Genomic DNA, 26,021 nt, shown 5'->3' on the forward strand with positions numbered 1-26,021 from the left:
CAGCTGCAGCTCTGATTAGACTCCTAGCCTGGGAATTTATATATGCCACAAGGGCAGTCCTAAAAAGAGAAAAAAAAAAAAAAGCATAGCCTTTAATATTATTTTATTTTGAAATATTTCCAGCTCATTCATTTCTAATCCGCCTCATTCCATGGAACATACAAACAGATCATTTTCTATGTTGCTCCTGTTTTATGCAATAGAACATGTCAATGAAACTCAGAGCTGGGAGAAAAGCTAATGTCAGCATGGCAGGGAAAGAAACACAGCTGAACAGGTTTACAACTAGACATGTGGGGTTTGGTACCAAAGGATTTAGAAGCAAGTAGGGGAGAGGCTAGAGGTTACATTGTGAGATTTGGAACTTTGTAATAGAATCCAGTTTTCCCAGAGTCTGGAATGTCGCTCGTCGGACATTTTAGGGTCTCCCTAGTAAATAACAACTTCCTAGTTATTAACAAAAATTCATTTTTTTTCTGTATAATTTTATTTATTTTTTTGGCTGTACCTGTGACATGCAGAAGTTCCCTGGGCCAGGGCTCGAATCCAAGGCACAGCAGTGACACTGCCAACCCCTTAACTGCGAGGCCATCAAGGTTAATGGCAACTCTCATCAGACCACACAGTCTGTACTATGTTTAAAACAAACAAAATACGCACCCCCCTCTGTTTTCCTTAGGCATCCTTTTATGTACATCCATGTACAACATAGCTCTTCAGGAGCCATTGATGGTTCAGTTCCCAGATTCTCTGGTCTCCTTTAATTTTCCCCTCCTCTTTTTTTCATCTGCCTGATTTTTTTATTTCTTCAACTCTTTGGCTCTTTCCCACACACAGCTGAACAAGAGGAGGGAAAATTGATTCTAATCTACTGACCGTGTTGCTGCTTTTCTACAATTTGAAAAACCTGTGATCCTGAGGAGTGATTTTAGTTACACGTGTGACTTTTCTTGTCCTGTTACCACAGAAAATCAAATTAATCTTTTAAATTGCTACAACATAGAATTGAAAATTCACCTTTACTCTGTGAAGGCTGAATTTTTTTTAAAAAAATGAAGTTTTAAAAAGAAGAAGATTTTTTTTTTTCTTCATGGTAGTTTGTGATTTGCTTAATTTCTTAAAGCTTCATTTCCATTTCTATGAATATAATAGAAAATGTGCCAAATAATAAAACAATTATTGACTCTTTTTTTTCACTCTAATCTAGGGATGTTTCAGGGACTTACATGTGCTTGAGCAGAGTCAGTTTCTCTCCTGTATTCTTGAATTGACACCACTGAGTGTTCTTTTGAGAGAAACACTCTCGAAGAAAGCCCCAGAAAAAGGCATTCAGAAGTGAGTATGAGGTCTCTTGATGAGAGTATACTTTCTGCATACCTTTGTTAAAAGAAAGTAAACCACAGTATAGCCTGAGACCCTCAGGGAAAGTTGAGTTCGTAATTACTCCTTAAAGGTCAGTGAAAAGAAGGAAAAGCACTGGAAAGTTCTGAAATGGAACTCTCGATTACACTGGCCAAGAAATGAATCCCAGGCAGGCAAAATGTGAAATCTAAGAAAACAGGTTGGATTTTTAAGCTTGAAATAAAAGGTAATGAGGTAGATAGGGAAAATGGAAAGGAAACCGCCATCCCTGCAGAGTTGCTAAAAACCCAGAGGGCAACAGAGGAAGGCTGCTAAGGTCCACGTGGTCATCTCCACTTTGTCCTGACTTCTGAAGACTTAAAGCCAGTCCATGTTCATGTCCATTGAGAGCTAAAAACAAAACTGATTTAACCATCTTGGATTTGCCATTTTATCTTTCTTATGCCCAGTCTGTCACTTTCTACATAGATTAAAAACAGCCAACCACCTAATTTGCTTTCTATGAGGATAGTGTCTAGATGTGAGAAGAATTTCTAAAAAATCTAAATATATAGGAATGTGTGTACATATATATTTTTTTCCAACTGGGGGAATGGAGAGGACATTACCTAGATAAGAGCTTGAACCTGTGAGTAATTGGTCAAATCCATTTCACCTGCCATCACTCTGCCAGGTCCTTTTAAGACTTGCATGGGATCCAAGCAGCACCTGAGCCTAAACAATACGATGCTTGCCTGAGAGTTTCCAGAAACTTGGAGTCAGCTGAGTCTAGTTCCAGCTGTGTGGTGAAGACTGGATAGGACCACCAACCCTCCAAGTGCGCATGCGTGCATGTCCCCTCAGTGACCTTTTAAATCCATCCGCCCTGTAGTTACGCCTGCGCAGAAGGATGATTACACACCTTTTCCCAATCACCTTTCCCCACACCCCCATGCTCCCGACGCTGCAGACTACCCTCTGGCTTTACTCCGGCGTCTATAAATACGCCCAGCCCCTTACCGCTGTGGAGGCTGGCTTGATTTTTGTTCGCGTTCTTCTTAGCTGGGCTGTCTTGCGAAGCAACTCTTTTCTTTTTTTTCTGCTGTAAATCTCAGTGTCTTTTCAGCATTCGAGCGGTTGTCTTTCAGTAAAGTGACTCTGGCAGGGGGTGGGGGCAAGTTTTCTAAAAGTGCATCTTAACTAAGTAAATTTTTTTGAGTGATTTTTTTTGTTCACAGTTTTCAGAAGACTTGAGTTTTTGTAATGTTATGGTCAAGAAAGAACGCTCAAAAGTTATTTATAGTTAAGCAGTAGCTGCTTCTGTTAAAGATTTTTTTTCTATCTGTTGAAGTCAGAATTGAGGGGATGACCATGACACAGCTGAAGCTAAGCTAGCTAACTTCATGGATCTTTAATCCCTTCGATAATCTTTCTGACCACTAAGTTCTAACTTTCCTCTGTACTCTGTCCTTCCATTCTCCGAACAGCCCAACAAAAGATGAGGCCCGTTTTGTTGCAAAACAATAATGCCTCCGAAAGCCGGGAAGGGTTTTTCCTACCAACTTGACAGTGTAAGGGGCAGTGCTGTTTAAGTATTAAGCTGTGAAAGTGGTGACGATAGCTCAAGGAAGGCGTAGCGGCCAAAGTAAATTTCAACTAAGGTCATATCAGAAAGTATTTCCTAAAGTGGGAAGGTTTCCCCCAAGGAGCTAGAAAAAAATCCATTGACAGGACAATTTGAAAGAAAGGAGCCAAAATATAAAGGAAGTGTATTTTACCTTCACAGAATTGGTGATATAGCTACCTTCAATAACTTTTTGTGATTTTAAAAAAGCTAAATATGTATTCTAAAACATCTCTTGGGGAGTTTAAAATAGTTAATTGAAAAATTCTCTCTCCTATTCGTGCTGGTGGGTTCCACCAGGGCTCTTCTTCCTCTTCCACACGTGTTGATCTATCTCCTACTTGTCTCTAAGGAATCTTGAATGCTAAATTGGCTTAGTTACTCTTAGTGAAACTTGGTTTGTTCCACTTTAAAATTTTATTACCGTAAGAATGAACTTGGACATTAGCTATCAGGTTTCCTTCAAGATAACATGGCAGTTAGTCAATAATGGCTTAAATAACTCAACACTGGGTGGCACAAGACAGTGATAAAAGTCTAATACATGTAACTACTTAATCAAATTTTATCTAGAGGCCCAGGTAATTTGTTAGGATTCTGAAGCTCATTAAGGCTTGAAATAGCAACTTAAAATGCTTAGAAATACTCTAAATCCGTACTAAATCTCCACCCTACAGAAATTTCAATGTTGATGATTCTTGGTTGTGGGGCTGTCCTGGGCACTGCAGGCAGGATATTAGCAGCATCCCGGCCCTCTACCTACCAGATGCCATGGCAACTGCCCTGGCCAAGTCAAATCGAGGAAAAATGTCTCCAGGTATTGCCACATATTCCCTGAAGGACTAATTCACCCATAGTTGAAGCCATTTGCTTAAAATCACGGCAGAAAGGCAAAATAATTCAGCTTGTAATCTAGTTTTTCTTTTCCTCTTGAACTAGTTCATAGAAGTAAAAAGGTCGGGTATTCAGAAGTTACTATCAGAAAATGTAACTAATCCTTAACTTTTTTTTTTTTTAACTGTCTTTGTTAACATGGGAGATGATTCCTATAGAGTCCCAACTCCCTGCCTGGTCCATTGCCCAACCCAGGTTGCTTCTACTTTATACAGGAAGAAAAAGCCCTCTCCTCTTGAAAACTGGTCTTTTGTCTTGTACTCCCCTCCATCTTATTAATGTGACACATAAGCTGCTTTTGGAGTGGGAGGTTGCCCTAGGCACACAGATTTTTCTCCAATGCTAAGATTTTTGTGTCCTCTAGCTCTGCAGCTGGAAGGGCTCTGAGGGATGCTTTGAAGAGATGGTCTAGCAATTTCTGAGACTTAAGCTTGTGGAGAGTTGCTGGAGAGAGGCTTGGAAAAGATTTAAAGACTCCACTGTGTGGGCCACCTGAACTTGAACAAGACAATGAGACGTTGTTTGCTAACTAAAGGGGAAAATTCTTTAAAATTATTTTAGACATACTCAGGTTCCTAGGTCTGAGCATTCCTGAGTAGAGCAAGTCAACTTTCACACAAAATATTCCAGAAACAAATTTTTTCCCCCAAAAAATCTAATCATTACTCCCCAACTCATTAGAAGCCTGCTAGGAGTGTCTTTAATCTGAATAAATGAGGGGAAAACTAGGTTTCCTTCTTTATCCTGACATTTCTCTCCTAGGCTTACACTTAAAGCTTTGAGGTACAAAAACTAAATCATTATTAAGCATGAATTAAGTGCATATAGTTTGCTTCACACTGTGGCACTTTTGACTCTGAATACTGTATCTAGTGCTGGGGTAGAGAGCATGGGTTCTGACAAAGCATCACAAATTGAACAGCTTAGATTCCATTTGTACATTTACTCTGTGCCAAAGATTGTGCTTAGTCATCTTTATTTTTTTAACATTTAATCACACATAGTTCTTGTAGCAACTCTTAGGAATTACGTCCTGTCATTTCCATTATGGAGATAAGGAAACAGGCTTGGAGAATATCACATTTTTAGGGATGGAGTAGGGAATACAAATTCAGTTGTGACAACTCTCAAAGGCTTTATTCATTGGCCGATCAACCAACCAACCGATCAAACACTGTGTCAGAGGATGCTACTCTCCCAGGAAATTCTCTGGAGGGACTTTGATGTGAAAGTTGGCTCCCAAAGGCAGCCTACAATGAGAGGATGCCCTTTCTCTACTTAAGGAGAGTTTTCTCCTAACGTGAGCCAGTGAATACCTGCTGATGATCTTGCATTGCTAAAGAAACAGATTCTTGAGTCCTATCCCAGGCCTAATAATTCAGAACCCCTGTAATGAGTGGGAAGCAAGGGCAGGTATCTGCATTTAAAACAAACTCAAGTTGCTCTTAATTCCCCAGGGAAACTTGTGACCTGCTTGACCTCGCTATGAGAAAAGAGTGACTCTCCAGGCTAAATATCTCTGACTTTCTCCTTCAGACCCTTTCTGGCCCAGGAGAGAGGGTGCATGTTCTGATTCCTTCAGCAGGCTCCCTCAAAGGATGGAGGAGAATGGGGACAAGGTCTTTGAGTCTCAGGCTCCCTTTCTGTTCAGCCATTGCAAGTTGGCTGCCTCATAACACCTGTCAGGCAGCCCTCTTCACACAAGGAAATCTTGAGTTTTCAGGAACTACACCCTCTTAGCTATTTAAGCTCTGGGTGATAATGTTCTTCCTGGTGCCCCCTCCAGGGTATGATACTATCTTCCACTGCTTTGTGAAAGCCTGTCCACATCTGTGAACAGTCTCCTTGTTATCTGCAGCATCCCCCAGTTAGCAGGGTCCTCTGGTTCCTGGCCGAAACTTGATCCATGTTCTGACAAACATAGTCCCAATGGCTATATACTACTTACTTATTCTAGGTTGTTCTTTCTATATTGCACCTATTAGGGACTTGATTTGCCCCTGAGTTGCCTCATCTGTTAAGTGAGTTAGTATACTCTTATTTCCAACTGTTGTAAGGATTAAATGAGAATAATGTAAAATGCCTAACATGTGCCTCCTATAGACTTTGAGTTAATGTTAATCCTGGTCACATATTTACAGCTGCATCTGTCTCCTCATTAACAGATCTTGATTGACCTCCAAGGCACTGCTCTTTTCAGACCTTCCTTATTCCTTGTTCTCTCTCCCCACCAGCTCTTCCTGGCAGAGGACCCTTTGCTCACTCTGACACCCGGCTTGCTCAGTCTTACTGGGACTTAGAGCTCACTTTAAGAGCTACCCGGTCAACTCCCATTGTCTCTAAGCCATGTCCCTTTTTTGTGCCCGGGCACCAGACCTTTCCACCAACTCCAGATTGACCCTTATTTTCTCTGCATATCAATATGCATGTGTCTCCAGATTTAGCCCTCAGAACTTTCCTGATCTAAGCTTTAGTTTCTTTTTTTTTGTGTGGGGGGGAGGTGTCTTTTTTCCAGCTCTCAGATTTCCCTATAATCCAAGCATTTAAAGCCAATCATGCTTCTAAATCCACTTCCATTTGGAGCTTTAAAACTCTTACAATATCACTCAGGCATCTCATGTCATCACACTTGTGTAAGAACTCAATTGCAGGTAAGGGGCCCTTCTCAGCCTAAAAGCAACAATAAGTTGTTCTCTAACCTAGAAAAAGTTGAAGGAGATTGCTTGTTCATTTGAGCACCAAGCAAGGACTGCGCACAGAGGGTAGTTTATTTCTGCCCATAGCACATGTAAGAATGCAAGCAAGGTGTGAGCCAGTCTCCTTACTCAATCCTCCTTCAGAGCTCCTTACAATTAACCTGTGAACTTTCAAGAAAGGCAGTTGGATTTGAGAACCACTAAACCCAGATCCTACACGTGACTCACTATACAAGTTACTCTGAATGCTTATAGGCAGTGAACTATAAGGAATTAGTGGGTTATAAGACCACGAAGGTACTTGCCTATCCTCAAGAGTCCCATGTTTTAGATGGAATATGCTATTTGCACTGGAATACCTGCTTCCTGCCTGATTCTGATTTCCTTGGTCTCAGACTTTGATTATTCCCTTGTTTAAATATGGTCTTAAAGTATGAGTATTAATCACCTGGTAATGCCACCGGGCTTGCTATAGGCTTCTCTGTAAATGTTGACTCTAGCTGTCTAGACTGAACTACTGTGCGCTCTGGGGCTTGAAATATGTGCTCTAGGACAGCTATATTTTCTTTGGGACATCAGTGTTATTCCATAGTCACTCCTTGAATTTGCTCTTTGTTCTGGCTTTGTGTCTCTGGAAAGGGAGTTTATTTTTCTTTTTTGTGGAGGAGAGTCTCTTATGATTAGTATCTGACCAACACTCAATCTTCGAGATCGAGGTGTCTTCTGAGTATACCAGGCACCAATAGCTTGCAGTGTAACTGTTAATTCCCTTTAAGCCCTGTGTACTAGGGGTTACCCACCCGTGCTGTTCACACATAGAAAAGAATCTTACGTGAAGTGTCCAAAGTTACACCTACATTGAAATTGTTAGAATTCCTTACTTTATGTAATTTTTCATTTAAAGAAACTGAAGTCTGAAAGCCTAAGAGGTTTTTATGAGGAGTCCCAAAACCCAAACGCCTCTCACGTTTTGTCTCTGGAACGTAATCTGGTTATTTAGGGGTGGAGTGGGACCCCAAGTTTCTGCTTCATATGCCTATAACTTAATTCCTCATTGGCTAATTTATTTAAACACAGTATTAGGAATTAGGGAATTATTTGAGAACTCCATTCTTCAGAAGGCTACTATCTAGCCCTAGATAAAACAAATGCTTGAATTGAAATAACTCTTCCTCATGTGTTAGAATTTTTAGAAAGCATTTGACAGGACCAGCTGTTGCTTTTCAGCAGCAGTTTTTAAAACAAATTGCAACAAAGAAGAAAATGTGACAAAGAGTGATTTTAGACTAAAGATGCCTTTTATATATGGGTAGCTAGACAGCCAGGCAGTCCACTTGCAGTTTGTTCAGTAGAATAAAGTCCACTACAAGGAGCTGAGAAATAGCCTAATTTGCTAAGATGTTTTCATTTTATCCCATTAATTCATTTTACCTTAGAATTTGTGCAACAGCCTTAAACACATTGAGGAAGACATTATGGAAAAAATGTAAAATATCATTGTTTTTTCCCCAAGTATAGATAAATCTCTAGTAAGTGCATCTCTGCACTTCTGTTCACACTGTTCATGTTTATAAGTGAGGTTAGCATTTCTTTAGCATACCATACTTAGTGATCCACAGGTTTAGGATTCATTGGAGTATTTTCTTCCAGATGTCAGTCTTGGGATCATTAGGGCCAGTGCTGTGCCTCTTCAGTAGTAGCAAGTTAAAATGCAAAATTCTGAAGTAGTATTTGCAGTCAGTAACTCTGGGAGGGCTTGCCATAAATCTTGCACTGTTCAAAAGTAAAACACCTGCAAATCTTCTATTCTGCCTACAGTGTGAAACTCAAGGTGAAATACAGGCCAGATATTAAAAGTTTATCTTCTCTCCCTCTTGACTAGGTGTACGTATAAAGGAGAAAAATCCACTTAAAGCTTTAAGTAAAACAGATCACATCTAGGCTATTTCCACTTTACTATTGATTGAAAAGCGCAAAAGAAGATACTGTCTCAAATACACATCATCTCTTTCTTGCACCAGTGACCCCTGTTATGCTGTCAGTAATAGCCCTGAAGTTTACTGTCTGAGCTTCCAGGAATTTGAATTGATTTCACCAGTTAATTAACCTCAGGACACATGGAGATCTCCACAGAGCATACGGCACTGGCCAACCGAGGGCTCTCGTGGCATTGACAGCTACCTTCTCCCAAAGTAGTACTTTCAAAGGAGAGAGCAAGGAAAAAGCCACATGACTTTCTATGACCTTGTCTTGGAAGCCATATACTGTCAACTTCCACCACAGTTTAGAGTCATTAAGTACAACCTACACTCAAGAGAAGGTTAATTAGGCTCTGCATTTTTAAGGGAGGAGTATCTAAGAATTTGTGGGCATGTTTTAAAATCACACTTATTTTCCACAAATGTTAGGTGCATATGGTGGCCAGCAACATATATTTAAAAGAAATGGAGAATTAGAGAAATTAAATGAAGTATATGGTGTGTGAACTACTTCTCAATAGGCTAATTTTTTTTTTTTTTTTGTCTTTTTGCCTTTTTTCTAGCACCGCTCCCGCGGCATATGGAGGTTCCCAGGCTAGGGGTCTAATCGGAGCTGTAGCCTTCGGCCTACACCACAGCCACAGCAACAAGGGATGCGAGGGATCCGAGCTGCATCTGCAGCCTACACCACAGCTCACAGCAACGCCCAGATCCTTTAACCCACTGAGCAAGGCCAGGGACCCAACCCGCAACCTCATGGTTTCTAGTCAGATTCTTTAACCACTGCGCCACGACGGAAATTCCCAATAGGCTGTTAATTTTTGTGTAAACAAACAGTGGGGAAAGCACTTCATAGGAGAAAGAATTTGATCTCTAGAGTTTTACACCCAGTTTTTTTGCTTTGTTTTGTTTTTTATACCAAGGGTGGGTCATCTAAGCCCCATACCAAACTTAAATGGTGATGCACTGGAGCTGGTATGTTCTGACTTGTGAGTGACAATCATTAGTATTTTCTCCAGTTCCATGTTCAGTGACACCAGGTTGGAAGCTTGAAATCAACCATAGTGAAACTATTTGCATCATGAAAATTGATAGTCTACATATCTTCCTTCTTCTAGAGAACTGGGTATTTTAATATTGATGAGCACATAACTATGATTGATTCTAAGAGAAAGAAAATTAAGGGACTTCTTTTACAACTTATTTTTTATTTTTAAAAATATTTTTGCTTTTCCCAAGGGCCCTAAGGGTAGCAGATGAAAAGCCCAGAATTTGGAACTACTGTTGAACGAATATAAATTAGCTTTATTTTTGGTGTGTAGGATACCTCTTGAAGAGGATCAGTGGCTCCACGTGGCCCAGACCATTTTCCTTGCCTCCATCACAGTATCAGTGAACCTGTAATGATGAGGGAGACTATGACTAGTTAGCTGACTAGTTGTGATTGGGAAATTATTCTACTTCAGGGGCTGAAATTAAAGAACTAATGAAAGTCAAAAGTAAAAACAGGTGGTAGTTCAAGAAAAAGAGAAAAGGTCACAAATGGAGAGGAACCCTATTTTGTACTTACTAGGAAATTGCTAGAAAAGGGATATATGAAGGATCTCTGTATTTTCCAACAAAATTGTGAGACTATTTTCTCAGTACAGAAAACGTTAGACCTCATTTCTCTAATTTGGCAATTATTCCTCAAATCAGTATTCATTACCACTAGCCTCTGCTGAATACTCTTGAATAAGTATTCCTTATTTATGTGATGCCTTTTTTTTTTTTACATATTGAAACATCTATATTACACATAGTGGCAGTTTTGCAGAATTTTCTGTGCAGACAATCATACAAACACAATCCCTAAAATGGAAGCATGTGACATACGGAGGATGGAGAAGGATGAAACTGACTTCAGTGGAGCAACTGTTTTTTAGCAATAGTGCTAATAGCTCAAAAGTGATCACATTTACAGATAAGAAGTAAAAGACTGTGCCAGAGACATGTGGGTTAAGACACATGAAATCTCACCACCACGCTAGCTCTGAGAACTGACAGCTAGGTTACCATGGAGACAGAAGCAGAGACACCAGCTATGAACTCAGAATACCAATTAACAGCTAGCTCTTTATGTTACTAAAATTGGTTGTCAGGGAAACTTGCAGGATTCGTTCAGATTATCAAATGGATTACAAACTGAATCCGAAAGTCAGATTCTTTAGAATTTTATGTATCTTGAATTATTTATGGAGATTCATGCTACCCTCAGGATAGTATCCATTGTCTCTTCTTCGTCACTACCCTTCCTTGTTTTGTTTCCTTTAAAACATTCCTTAGGCAGATATTGGGATATATATTTTAATGTTCTTGCTTGTTTTCCAGCAAAAAAAAAAAAAAAAAACCTAAAACCATACCTAACAAGAACAAAACAACCTAGATGTTTTGCCTGAATAGCTCTATTTTTTTATCAAGCAACTAGTATCTAATTATGTAACAGGTGCTTCATATATGGTATTTACTCTTCAATTTCTGGACATACAACTAATCATTTTTCCGAGAAGCCAGTATTAAATTGAATTGTTTGCCACGGGTAGTGTTCACCCTGAAGCTTCATTATCGTCCAGCGTTTGTGGTGTAAGCAATGGTAAAGCCCAGTGGATAAGAACTAGCTTGTCTTATCCAAATCTAGCAACTGTTTCTTGGTAACTAGGTAACCTTAAACAAGATATCTAACTTCTCTTGTTCAGTGTCCTCATTTACTAAGAGTTCTTACTAAGATGTGACCACTTTTCACCACCTCCACTGCAGCCACCCTGCTCCAAACCACCAGCCTCTGTGCCCTGGATTATTACCACAGCTTCCCAACTTAGTACCAGCAGCTGGTGTGATCCTAATAAAACCTAAGTCTGTTCATGTTATTTCTCCTATGGCTCCTATCACTTAAGACTGTAGTGATATTACAGATCGTGCCTCTAAGGGACTTGGCACAGTACCAAATGTGGAGTAAGCACTCATTCATTGGACAGATACTGAGTACCTATGATTTGTCTGGTACTGGGGAGACACCAAGAAATATCCTTGACCCTGTGAGTTTGCCTGTAAAATACAGAATGTTAGATCATGGTAAGTGCAAAGAGAAAAATGTAAAGCATGAAAGGTCTTCGGAAAAACGGAATCTAAAGGGTCCTTTATGATGGCTCTGGAGAAGGCAGGTAAGCTGATGTTTGAGTAAAGACATGAGTGAGGGAGTGAGCCATGTACGTGCTAGGGTAGAGAGCACCCTAGGGGGCAAGCTCAGCAAGGGTCAGGTCCCACCTTGGGGGCAGGTGCCTGGCTTCTGTGAGGAAGGAATAACTGAGGAGTGGAGGTCAGAGACTGTGGAGAGACCGCATGTACCTGGAGCCTTGCCTCTTCCTTTCAGTGAGATGAAGAGTCACCTGGACTTTGCCATGAGCTGGACTTTACCTTGAGCTGTTTTGTTAGGATCATTCTGGCTCTTGGTGACAAGTTGGGAATCCATTGTAATAATCCAGGGAAGATCAACTAGTGGGTTGGTGGCTGCAGGAAGGGTGATGAGAAGTGATAGGTGCTCAGTAAATAGTGGCTATTTGGATGCTCTGACATTCTCTATACCTTAAGCTGGATTAGTTACACAAACTAGCAGTTTGTTCCCTGTTTATGACCAGTCAACTCATGCTAAGCAATCAAGCCGGTTTGTATGGTAGTCTAATTCACAGTATTCCAACTTAAAATAAATAATTTCCTGGTTATTCTCCTTTCGATACCTTGGTACCATTTACCCACAATGTCATACAATATTAAATAAGTAACATGAAAACTACATGGTGGTTTCTATAAGCAAGGGGTGGAGGTGGGTGGAAATCGGTGAAGGAGTCAAAAGGAACATATTTTCCGCTATTAGATGAATAAGTTCTGGGGCTCTAATGTATAGGGTGATACTGTAGCATGGTGACTATATTCAATAATACTGTATACTGCTACCCTGCTGTCTAGCACAGGGAACTATATCTAGTCACTTGTGATGAAACACGATGGAGGATAATGTGAGAAGGTGTATATGTATATATGTATGGCTGGATTGCTTTGCTGTACAGCAGAAATTGACAGAACATTGTAAATCAACTATAATATATAAAATAAAAGCTTAAAAATATAACAAAAGATGGTGGTGCAAAAAAAAGTTGCTAAGAGTAGATCTTAAAATTTCTTGTCACAAGGAAAGTATCTACATGAGGTAATGGGTGTTAACATGTTAGGGTAATCATTTTGCAGTCTACATATATCAAATCATGCTGTACACCTTAAACTAATAGAATGTTACATGTCAATTTTTGTTCAATAAAACCAGGGAGAAAATGAACAGGTAAAGTTTTTAAACAACTTTCAGAATTGAAAAAAAATATTAAATACTCAATGAAGTATTTATAACACAAACTTTAATGAAAAAACTATACAAATTCCTGAAGGCCATAAACCAAGATAATGAAGGGTTATCTTGTCCCACAATGCCTTGTGCCTTACAAAATAGTAAAGTAACACCTGAAATTTTTATTGAAGCAAATCTGTTAAGTAACAAAATTGTATCCCTTTAGTGGCTGCTTTTATAAGATGCAATGTATTTACTTGAGGGTTTTGTTTACATAGGCAATTATGAGCAAGCAAGGACTAAGGACTTGCGTCCTAATAATAACGGCTAATAGTGCTATACCACTTAACTTTATGCTAGACACGCTTCTCAGTGCTTTTAAGTCTGTTATACCATGTTGTTTTTCTTGGCCTTTCCCCTTTCCATTCATAACCTTTCCTCACCTTCACCACCTGAAGTTTAAGGTGGAAATGACTTCCTTTCCCAAAGGCCTAGCTTTCATTGATACTTAAAGAGTTGTACAAAGAAAAATATTTTCTCGAAAAATGTGTACAAGGGATTACAAAATGGGGTGTGGAATCTCTTGATCCAAAGAAAGGGAGAATAGTTTTCTTAAATTAAAATATGGTTCTTCTCAGGGTGATGGAAGAAGAAGGCTGAGTGAGGGGCTGCTTGGGCTCCCACTTAGCACCACTGCAAACAGAAGTCCCTGGTCTAAAGAGCCTGCCAGTCCAGTGGGATTATGGCTAAAAAGAGAAATTAAGTTCATGTTAAATTTTCCTATAAATAGGAGTTTGTGGCCCAAGATTCATGCATATACATCTACAGTGTAAATGAGATGTTTCTCCCAAATTCAGAAAATGGCAATACTACTAAAATTAGTGGTAATTAAGAAATGTCACATAAGCTTTTCCCACAGCCTATACAGCATTTCATTGCCCTTCTTAGAACACTTTAATCTACCATCATAATATAAAAGATGAGAAATGGGATCATTGGGATGGCTAGCACATACCTCATTTTGTGTACAAAGAGACCTGACCCTGAGCTGCTTTGTAAGTAAATCTTATAGCTGAAAATCAACTACAAGTAGAAATAACCAACCAATGTGAAAGCTTTCTCCTTTGTTAAAACGTGGTTTTATTTCCGTATCATAAAAGTTAGCTAGATGAATATTGTTTGGGGGCATATACTTTGTGCTTAAGTTGGCAGAGAAGAATATAAAGTGCTTAGGGCAAACATACAGGCAAATAATTCAAATCATCAATGGACGTGGGACACGTATCAGTCACCCAATTTTCTAGGAGTTTAAAAAACAAAAACTCTTAATAGGAGAGATGAGTAGAAAAATTCCTATTTTGAGAAGATTCCAGAAATACACTAATGATTAAAGTTTTGAAAATATGTAATGCTACTGAGGCCAGCAAGACTCTCCATCAATAGTCATCCACTTGATGTGGCTTCTTGTGAAGTTAAAAGTAATAGCCAGAAAGCTTACCCCACTGTCCTACACTCCTCACATATCAGCACCATCTGGCTTGCTGAAAGGGGGAAGGAGTCCTAGCTCCTACAATATTTAATAAGTTATTTTCATGGTGCTATTGATGACCCTTCCAAATTCACATGGATATCACAGTAAATGTTACACAGTCTGTTATTGATTCAAATGGGATTCTGGATCTTACTGTGGATTCACCATAATTAATACCTACCATAATCATAGACAGCAACAATAAGCAGCGTACAATAGAGTGCTGAATAAAAGAGAATTTCTAGGGCATGACTTTATTCTAGAACCAAATATACACTAAACTTTTAAAATGGAAGAACAGCAAAATGACAAAAGTGCACAAACTTTGGACCCAGACACTCTGGGTTCCTGTCTCAGCTGGTTGCTTGCTAGTGAATCCAGGCAAGCTACTCAATACTCGGTGCCTCATTGTCCTCATCAGAGCAAATGAAGATACCAGTAGTACCCCCCACAGAAGGCTGCCTGAGAATTAAATGAATTATTGTATGGTAAATGTTTAGCATCAGGAGGAGCACATAACAAATGACATGAAAACATTAATGATTATCGACAATGAGAAAAGATGACCTGTGGTCCAGATTCTCCTTTTAAAAACCATATTTTAAAATAACCATTCTCTCAATATTAAAGTAAGAGCTAATTGAGGTCTTACCATTTAATAGATCCTGTTAAAAGCAGTGCACATGTTTTAGTTCATTTAATAAAGGAGATTTCTAGTGAAATACTCTAACTTAGATAGAAATAAAAGATTTCTCCATTAAACTTAGGTAGAAATAAAAGATTTCTCCATTTAACTTAGGTAGAAATAAAAGATTTCTCCATTCAAATTTTTTTATTTAAAAATTAGCACTTATGGAGATAATCAGCTCCTGAGACATATGTCAAAGTTCCACTAATCAAAGTTGGGATTAAAAAATAGCCTTTATGAAGTGCAGAGATGATACATTGAATTAACTATGTAGTATACAATTAGAAATTCCTACTGTTCAAGATCAAAGCTAGTACAGTCTCTTTAACTACTAGAAAGGCTATTTTAAATGCAGGCCAGACAGGATCCAAGCTAATTTAGGGTCAAATTAAATCACATTCACTCCAAAACCAAAAGGCATGCCTATTACCCCTTTCTCCTTTACATACAAGAATATCTCAATCTGTTCTTGTATCAGCATAATTAGCAACTTATGTCACCCTGGTGCTGAGATAAATACTAATTAAAGAACATTTTTGTGCTATTAAACACTCGCCTCTCAAACCAGCACTTCGAAATGCGTTATCACCTGGCTCTATAAAAAGGAAGCTAGGGTAAATACTTGCCTCTACCCTAATGCACGCTTCTTTTGCATAGAAACCCCTTTGTAAATATAGCTCACAATTGTCAATATGAAGCACAGGGAAATGAGTTTCTGTGAAGAAAACAGTACTGTTTGCTTATTCCCACAGATCCGGCGATTCTGTGCATGCAGTGACAGCTGGCCATTCCACAGTGGACAAAAACATTTCCCTCTGGCATGTTCTCTTCACTGGACTGTGTTGAACAGAGGCCAAGTTCACTTTATAGCTATTTCAAGGGCAGACTTGATTATTTCAAGTGCTCTAACAATATTTGCTTTTCTAAGGGAGCACTACATGATACTCAATCTTGGTTGGCTCACAGACTTATACCTACAAAATCTCTACAAGCTGGGCAAACTTTCATAATTACAAAACACACACTCTTGCCATCCAGAAGCCTTAACAAAACAACTCAAAAACAATGTCCTTTTTTTTTCCATTTCCTTCGATATAAACTTCCTCAGAGCACACTCGGGTTTCTTGATAGCAGAAGGAGGTTAAATAAATGTTGAAAACAAACCATTAGACTGGCAGGGGTGAATTTTTGAATGGCCTCCAAATTCCAGCATGACCATTTCTTTCTGATGTGCCCTTTTAAATCCTAGGATATTAAAGCAGTTGGTAAACATTAACTCAGATCCTCTTAAACATCTTTCTGGGTGGCAGATGTCTGAGCTCACAAGTAGGAAAGTGTGCTTGCTGACAGACCTTCTCTCTGCAAATCATGGCTAATTCCTGGCCCTATCCCAGTCAGATGGGGAGGTGCATTTCCAAGTTTCACAGGGGACTGTCTCTGCTGTGAAGCTAGAGCTCAAGTACCAGGGTCAGGGCCTGCTGCATCCTCGATGCTCAATGTACCTTTGCTGCATGAATGAAACTCTTCCCTCTTGTTGCTTCTTTGGCAGTGTCACTTAAAGTTTAAAACAAGAACAGGATTCAAATAGGAAAAAGTCTTTTTAAAAAAATCTTCTGAATGTCAATTACATTCATGGAAGAATTTGTTCAACTGAGTTTAAAGAAACTAGGTTCAATTTCCTCTATCCCTCAGATTTAATGAGATATAATTGACAAAAGTGTGCAGTATGATTTGATGTACATATGCATTGTGAAAGGATTCCCCCTCAAGTTTGTTAACTAATATACCTGTCACCACACATATTTCTCATTTCTGTATGAGAGAGAACATATTTAAGAAAATTTCAATTACACAATACAGGATTATCCAACTATACCCTATACTGTGTTATATACTATATCCTGAGACCTTATTCATTTTATAACTGAAGTTTGAACCATTTTTAAAAATATTCACATAAGTGATACCATGTAGGATTTATCTTTTTCTGTCTGGCTTATTTCCCTCAGCATAATGCCCTCTAGATTCATCAGGTGCTGCAAATGACAGGTTTACCTTTTTAAGGCTGAATAATAATCCATTGCATACATACACTGGATCTTCCTTTTTTTAGGGCTGCACCTGTAGCATGTGGAAGTTCCCAGGCTAGGGCTCCAATTGGAACTGCAGCTGCCAGCCTACACCTCAACCCCAGCAATGCCAGGTCTGAGCTATGTCTGTGACCTTCACCACAGCTCATGGCAATGCCAGATCCTTCACCCTCTGAACAAGGCAAGGGATTGAACCCGCATCCTCATGGATACTAGTGAGTTCATCACTCCTGAGCCACCACGGGAACTCCTAGATCTTCTTTATCCATTTATCCATTGATGGACTCCTAGGGTGTTTCCCTACCATGGCTATTGTGAATAATGATGCAACTATGAACATGGGGGTACAGATAGCTTGGTATTTCTAACCAGTGTCATCTTTATCCCCTGAGTGTTCACTTACTACAATTTTCTCAATGCTTTCTCAGAACTAATAGACACTGAAGGCTAAGCTAAGAGTTCAAAGTATGTCCTATAAAACTACTGTATAGCATTTTTTAATCCTTCAACTTTATAAATTACCATGAAATAAAGAATTAAAAGAATCAAACTGGCCATTGCAATCTTGAAATTGTTCTTTGCATTAGTATGGCATTTATTTTGTGCCCCTAGGTTTCAGTGCTAGAAATATTTTCATGCTGTACTCTTTTTAGCTTTATGGTAAAGGGGTTAAGAGATGTGTGAGGTTTCATGGAAAAGAAATACTGCATATCTCCATTTTCTGAAATATCTTTATAGAAGGACTTGACAAATGTTTTCCGTCAAGGGCCAGATAGTAAACATTTCCGACTTTGTGGGTCATAGTCTACCATGACTCTTTAACATTGTAGCACAAAAGTAGCCACATGACTACTGGACAAAGTGGGCATGGATGAGTTCTAATAAAACTATTTACAAAAGTAGGCTACAAGTTAGCTTTGGACCTCTTGGCAGCAAATTTGGCAACCCTGTTTTTTTTATATCATGCTTCTTGAACTTTGTGATACTAAACGAATAAAATGCATCAGGAAAATTGAGTTAAAATCTTTAGTCTAATAAAATGCAGAACATCCAGTATTGAGAGAAACGTTTCAGCCATACAGTGTGAGTCTAAAGATCATATCCTGTTGCTCTATAGGTTATGTGCATCATAGCAGCTCCTTTGCGGAACTATATTTCCACAAAATCCTGTCTTTTAAAAAGACAAGAGGTGGGTACATGGTAAAATACTTGGCATTCCCCCTAAATCCTCATTGAAAGGGAAACATCTCAGGTGATCTGGTACTTAGCATTTACCCTAGTTCCTGATGACAGTGTCAATTCTTGGTTTCCCTCTCCCTTCCAGCCCTGCTGCTTCTCCCATAGCAGCTCCCGAGTATTGGCTCCAAAGACCCTCCCTTAAATGGAAGAATGAAAGGAAGGATCATGGGCCAAAGCTGGCCTTCCCTGTGTAGGCTGCCAAGGAAACTTCTGAGCAGTACATTAAGAAGAGAAATAGCTGCCTGGCCATCTAGTGCTCATTCCAAATTTCTGTTGAAACCTACCCCCCCCCCTTTTTTTTTGAAGCCTTCTTGAAAATACTTTGTAATTGGTTTCTTCTTTGCTCATCAAACATTTGCTGTGCCTGAAGGATCTGATGGCTTTCCACACTTGAGAACACTTATAACACAGTTTTGAGATTTTGGTGCCAACACCAAAACATACCTAAGTGATTTCACCAAAGACAAGAATAAAGTTCACATCATTATCCTAATAAATACTACTCATAACTATTACCTTTCTAGCCCATTTGTCAACTATAATCGAATATTAAAATTTCCACAAAACTTAAGACTTTGGTATGGATTCACCTCTTTTTGTCAAGGCAAATATTCTCAAATAGAACTTTTTTTTTTAATATGAGTCAATGGTGAAGAGCTTGCCCAAGAGCTTTGAGAAAATAACATTGTTATTTCAGAATTAAATGAGCAAAACACTACATTCTGTGTGACTGACCATCTGTGACGATTAAGAATTTTTTTTTTTTTTTTGTAAGGCCATGTCTTCTCATCCAGGACCCTTGTCAGAATGCCCTAGGGAGCCAGGTGGAGAAAGACAAATTTCATTTTAGTAAGCAGCAATTTAACTGCACTGGACCGTATTTGAGGGAAGCCTGTGCAAACAGCTATCCAGTATATGGAGTGTTCACCAATTTGTTGGTAATAGGGTGGATGATCTTTCTCCCCACCAAATTCTAATACTAACATTTGCAGGGATAAGTGGTAAGTGCCTGTGTCATCTGAGAGCAGGGGTGTGCATCGCCAGCAGAAGGCTGCTACCAGGTACGAATTCAAGGTGGCATTTGCTTTTTAGATGCATTGAGGTCCATTGTCTGGTCCTCAAAATTACAGGCTGATCTTTTGTCATAGAGATTGTATGGATGTTGGGGATTCACAGTAACCCTACTTGCACAGATGGCTGTATTAACTCAATGGCAGAGTTGACATGTTTGGATTGGTAGGTCAATACTCTTTCCTGGAAGACAAACTACTTAGGGAGGTTACATTTTTATAAGGTTTGGGGAACTAGAATTAGAACATAGGGAATTCATTACGTAAACAGGAGTGTTCAGCAGTGTCAGGGTATCGTAATTTGACATCCCTGTAAATGGTCCCATCTATTAGAAGTATAGACCTACCTCTTCTGGGCTAGACAGAGCATTACCCACCTAAATCGTACTTGAGTGGCTGTGCTTATTTTTTTTTCAGTCTTATGGGTTAGTGGTTCCTGAGCCTGTATGAGCAGCAGAATGTCTTACTGAGCTTTGAAAAGGTGAAAATTCTTTAACATCCCATGCCTTTTCTACCACAAGATCAACTGAATCATAACTGGGTGACCAGAAATCTTATTTAGAGGATTATGATACGGACAGCATTAGTATTTTGTAACCCTCGCTCTCTGATTCAGACTGACTTGAAATCAAAATTATGGATCTGTAACCTGGAAAGATTAACTTGTGGGAATTAAATAACCTGGCAGGGCCTCTGTTTCTTCATCTGTAAAATGGGTATAATAATGCCTACCTATCCAGCATTTTGGAAGAATTAGATAATTATAAATCCAAGCCTAACTAAACATTCAGGAAACTAGAGATCTACTTGTTGTCTTTTCCCAACAGGAAGTCTGTTATAAAGATAGAAGATTGAAAACAAGTTCTTGGGTTCTCATAAATAGGCAGTCTTTTTCTGGCTTAATGTCCCAAAGACAGTCTTATTTCCCCTATTACCAAGTTTTGGGGGTGTAGATTTCTTCTAAATGTCCCCAAAATATAAAGTGACTCTTTGTCTATATTTTTATCACAAAAGGCACAAAGCTTATATCAATGGGTTGAGACTATTTCAAAGGAAAACTAATCAGTTACATTTTTTGGAGAAATTTTTAATATGAAACTGGTTGAAAGGGTGATTATTAGAAATACTAGTTTCAAATCAACCATGGGCAAAAGGCATACAAGACCATTTTGTATTGCTCTTCTGATGCATGTATAGGACAAAAGAATTTGTCCAAAGCAGACAGGATAATGGTGTGGGAAAGAAACAAATAGGGCAATGCCCATCATGCCAAATAACCCCTACTAAAGCCCAAAAGTGTAAAAGCAACTGGAATTAAGTAGCCCCACTTAGGAGTCCCCTCAATCCAGAAGAGACTCTGTAGTTTCCTGCATGATGAGATGGGTAGAATCCATGCTTCCTCAGGTTTACAAGCCTGGAGGTTATAAATGCTATCACCCTAAAATGAGCCCCACCTCTACAGGTGGTCCCACCCATTCCCAAGTGACTTCTACCCTCATCCAGGCACTGTTTGGGCACTTTTGGGAGAGCCCCTCAATCTGCACATGGCCAAGGACAAGACCAGCCACGTGGCCGGGGCCCTCTCAGCAGTTCTCTTGCTTTGGGTCCCTTTGCTGCTCTCTGCCGCTGCGTGCTGGATGTCTGGTTCACATGTGCTCCCACTACAGACCAGCCTCTGGCTCTTTGTGTGGCATGTTTCACTGCTAACCACTTTTGTGACATCTCCTCAGACCAGGCTGAGAAAGCACTCTCCAGGGGCTAAATCCAATCTGCATGCCATGTAGACACAAGGATCTCTCAGATTTGCTGTAAAACTTCAGAACATGAAGGTTTAGTGAAAACAGCCTTTCGGTATCCATCATGACACCTTCCTCCCTTTTCCTGCCTCCTCAGGTCCAGGCTTCCGTCACAGATGAAGGAACAAATGCTCCCCTCTTCTCAGCAGCTCCACACCCACGCTACAATGTTCATCTTTATTATCAGGCCCAGGCTCCTTTCCTGATTCCAACTTAAGATCGCCTCTCTGCCAAAGGATTCTTCGTCCCTTTAGTGAATAGTCTCTGCCATCCAGTTAACAACCCAAATCCCAAAAGCCAACACCTGAAACTTAAAATGGGGGCCTATTTGATAAAGATAAAAATAAGGGAATTAGAAAAGATTAAACTGACAAGGATCTTTGTTTTTTTCTTTCCCCATTTTGAAAAGTAGCCAGTAGGGTGATTCACCACCCAGGACCCTTCTAGTCAGGTTATTCCTTCTACTTCTTGCATGTGCAGTATTGATTTAAAGCTGTCCCTGCTAACAACTGTTCTGACCCTCTCCAAGTGTACCTGAAAAGGACATAGGTCCTATTATCATTTCTCAATAGATTTATTACCCCCTGGTTTACAGGTCTCGGGAGGGTAAAAGAGAGCCCACTGACTAGGAGACTGAGCCTAAACCCTCTCTGCCTGGAGAGAAGCCACTGACCACCACAGGCAGACAGATGACAGCTGCCTTACATTCAAAGTAATTTTGATCTGCTTCTAGAGATCCAGAAAACTGCAAGCACAAAAGGTGTTTTTACAGCTCAGATCATCACAAGCCTAGTCTTAATTGCTGATTGATTTTTCAAGAGTAATTACTTTTTTTGTGTCACTTAGTATTTTATTCTTTGAATACATCACATATGTGTCTTAGTTTTCTGTGAATTTTTTTTTCCCAAGGATGCTCATGAGCTTGTTTCAGGGAGTGAAAAATCTCAAGCATCATTGCCTGTCTAAATATGACAGATGGAATTAGAGGAAATGTAAAGAGTTGCATGGTTCAGTGTTAACAATAAAGAATGTTTAAAGTGTACTGTAAAGAAACACATTATAGGAATGGCCAGAAAGCAAATATTTCAACACTGTTACTTCAAATAATTGTTATTTTGGAAAATTTCAAAGGAAGTTTAATTTTACTACAGTTAGGCTGCCTTTCATTTCTCAATAGCATGTGTTCTGCAGGAGTTAATGACAAAACACCCAGGGAGCTAAGCCAAAATCACATTTGCAATTCAAAAAATATAAATCATCTCTATGAAGTGGCTTCCAAGCCAATGTTCAGATCATGTAAAGCTCTATCTTCACTCTGGGTCAATTTAGATTTGTGGGTTAGTTATTACTGACAATGTCTTTGCTGTTATGAAACACATACATACAGTAGTGTGCAGTTCAAGAAAACTTCCCTAAAAATAGAGATGTTATTTAAAAAGGATAAAATACTGTTTTGCAGTAAATAGGGGGGATAGAATTACTAGTTAGGAAAATTATGCCTTACATGGTATATTCTGTTTCACATCCTGAAGATAAGAGGAATGACAGTTATAAATATGTGAAAAGTGATGTATCTAGCATTTTTAGCTTTTGATATCCTGATGGATAAAAAGGTACTAGAAGTCTTGAGCCAAAATTGGCAGAGAATCAGAAAATATGTTAATACTTAACCTTCCCCCTAGGGTATGTACTATATGTGGCTATATTATATTTAGCTACACACATCAATACCATTATCTTTATGACATAGACAATGGTTTTCTACTTTCACATATATTCCATCATTTGGTTCATGTGAGACAAGTAGTATTTCTTCATTTCTTGGATGAGGAAGTTGAATAAGCCCAGCATACTATTTGCTAGAAGATGAGGCTGCAGCAGGGACATGGAAGACACATTCCTATTCTGCAAGATGTGCCCATCAGCTGGGTACCATCTAGAGTTTGAGAGAGAACAGAGGGACCTATGCATCCCCTCTTTGTAAGAAGTCTCTTCTCTGCTTCCCTCTCCAAGACCTATACTTTATAGTAATACAACTCAGAGGGCAATCATATAGAAGAAATTCTCATTCATAGCACCTGAGATATAAAAACCAGGTTACTTTTCCAAACCCATACATGTTAGAATTCTTAATCCTACAAATCTCCTGTTGAGTGGCCGTATTAAAATTCAGTTACTATATACACATCAACCTTTTTCTTCCTTACACCCCTTCATCTACCTCTCCAGGGCCAACTATGTCTGCTAAGTAGGTACAATCCCACAGGAAAGTTACACACCATGAATAGGGCGGAGTTTTTCCTCTATGCCCTTGTAACAGCTAGCAACAAGAGTGGTAGCTTAGAGAAGACCCCAGGGGCAAGTAGATACAGTGACAGAATGGCTGATTGTGACCCAAGAGTTTTGCTTTTAGCTTAACAAGTTCCCAGGAATTCTGGAGGTCAAATTTCTGTACCTTGAGGTGGCCCAATACCATGACGTTAACAAAATAAGCATAAATTTAAACAAAAAGTCATCCAAGCCGTTTGACCTTCTATTTCCATTGCATTAAAAAATCCCACTTAACTTTTATAAAGGCTCAATTATTATTCATGAAACGTTGTTTTTGTCTACATTCCTTAAGGTGAGTAATGCAAAGCTGAGTAACACATGCCCACTTCTGTCAAGTGCTATACAAAGTTTATTTTTTTATTGACTCAACTCCTTTAAAAATGAAACAAAATACAAACCAGTGCCTTCATAAGTACACAAACACATGAGCTCATGCTTCCACTCCTTATTGTGGTTAGATGAGGGAAGGGAGATACATAGACAGAAGAGAGCAGCCGAGAGAGAACAAGGAAACTGTAAGCAAGAGTCAAGTCTTTGATAAGAGTAAACATGAGGTCACATCCTGCCCTTCATGAAGCTTCCAGTTTTGCATGAATTTATCTAATGATTACTTAGTCCATACCGAAATTAAGATAGTCTGCTGTATCACATAATGAGAAAGGTCTGTGATTTTGCACTGGACGTTACAAACTACACAGCCAGTCCTAGACAGCATGTCAAGCTTCAGGCTACAGCCTTGCTAGCCTCCATTTGAAAAGTGTGTTTGTGTATGTGCTGTGCAATCCTTGAAAAGGGAGGATGTTACAGGATTTCCCAAAAGAAAGTATTCTTATATTTAGAACTTAAAGCCTTCTTGATTTACTTCTATCTTTGATATATTTCATACTATCTTTTTTCTTTTTTCTTGGCTGCACAGCAGTATGTGGAAGTTCCCAGGCCAGCAATCAAACCTGCACTATGGCAACAACTCAAGCTGCTGCAGTAACAACACCAAATCCTTAACCTACTGTGCCACAGGAGACTTCCCTATTTTATATTATTCTTAGTCAAAATATTTTTACCCACGTTGAGGATAGAGAGAAAAAAATGCATGAAAAAAATGTGTAAATGAAAAGCTAATTATTTTTCATTATGAATAACTTTGAAGTAACAAGAATGGAAATTATAAACATGAATATGGGTGCATCTAGCATTTGCAGCAGTCTGGAGGAGGCATGGGTACTGAGAAGCCCAGGGCTGAAGGAAGCATGACATCAAAAAATAAAGAAATGCCCTACATTTGTTATATCAATTAAGGTTTGACTTCAACATCTTTCCCCAAACCAACTTTCTCAGTCTAATTCCCATATTTATTTCTAGGTCTTTATGATTGGAGATCATGTGCATAATGTCAACCACTCTGAATGGTTCCTCATGGAAGAGTCTTTTGCCCCTTAATCAGCTGTGGTTCACTGTTAGTCAAGGTGTTGCCATCTTCTCAAAGAAATTATTTTATTATTCCAAGCACTTTTTGGCTTCAAATCAAGTGTTAAGTATTGAATTCTGTCTCCCTCCTTCTAAAAATATTGGAGTCCTAACTCCCAATACCTCAGGATGTGGCCTTATTTGGGGACAGTGTCTTTACACAGGTAATCAACTTAAAATGATGCCACTGGGATGGGCCCTGAGCCCATGACTGGTGTCTTTATAAAAAAGGGGGAAGTTGGACACAAAGCCAGACATGCAAATACAGAGGAGGATATGAAAAGGCACAGGGAGAAAATGACTGTCTACAAGCCAAGAAGAGAAACCTGGAGCAGACCATCCCTCAGAGCCTTCCAGAAAGGACCAAAAGGACCAGTCCCTGCCAACACCTTGATATTTGTACTGCTAGCCTCTAGAACTGTGAGAAAATACAGTTCAGTTGTTTAAGCCACCCAGTTTGGGCTCTTTGAAGAACAGCCCTAACAAACTAAACACAAGTATCTCAAAACCCTTGGGGTCCCACAAAGCGTGTCCTCTAAGGTGGTGGTTCTCACTTTTGACATACTGGTGTGTGACAGTGGTTTGTGAGTTTATTCTATACCATTACTCTAATAGTAGTTCAAGTGATGAAATATTTTCTTGTCTTAGTTATATGAATTGGTTAAAATCATCCCATTTAAATTCTGATATGCTTCCTTGAATGTCAAAGAAATAGCATATGTGACTGTCATCTGCCCTGTGAGCATAGAGAAAAATTGCCACTGGTATCCATAAGACCAACCTTCACACTGTAAATTCGTCACAATATACTCATTTTGAAAGAAGTTATCTCGCCTAGGATTCTGTTCCCTGAATTACTGGTGTATTATTTTAGGACATTATTTCTCCCTCCCATGTTATCAT

At 39.2% G+C, this 26,021-nt stretch overlaps 1 long non-coding RNA gene across 8 annotated transcripts; it reads left to right on the top strand.

Annotated features, from left to right (window-relative positions):
* On the top strand, positions 58–25,920 carry LOC106506503. 8 transcript variants are annotated; one of them, XR_002339649.1, is made up of 6 exons: positions 58–2,912; positions 3,643–3,782; positions 18,336–18,407; positions 19,233–19,306; positions 21,421–23,946; positions 25,014–25,920. It is a non-coding gene; the product is annotated as an uncharacterized LOC106506503 (long non-coding RNA). The 8 variants fall into 8 exon arrangements; XR_002339646.1 differs by having other exon boundaries at positions 58–3,782; XR_002339650.1 differs by having other exon boundaries at positions 58–3,782; positions 21,421–22,083.

Source organism: Sus scrofa, chromosome 16, assembly GCF_000003025.6.
Source record: "Sus scrofa isolate TJ Tabasco breed Duroc chromosome 16, Sscrofa11.1, whole genome shotgun sequence".
Taxonomy (NCBI): Eukaryota; Metazoa; Chordata; class Mammalia; order Artiodactyla; family Suidae; genus Sus; species Sus scrofa.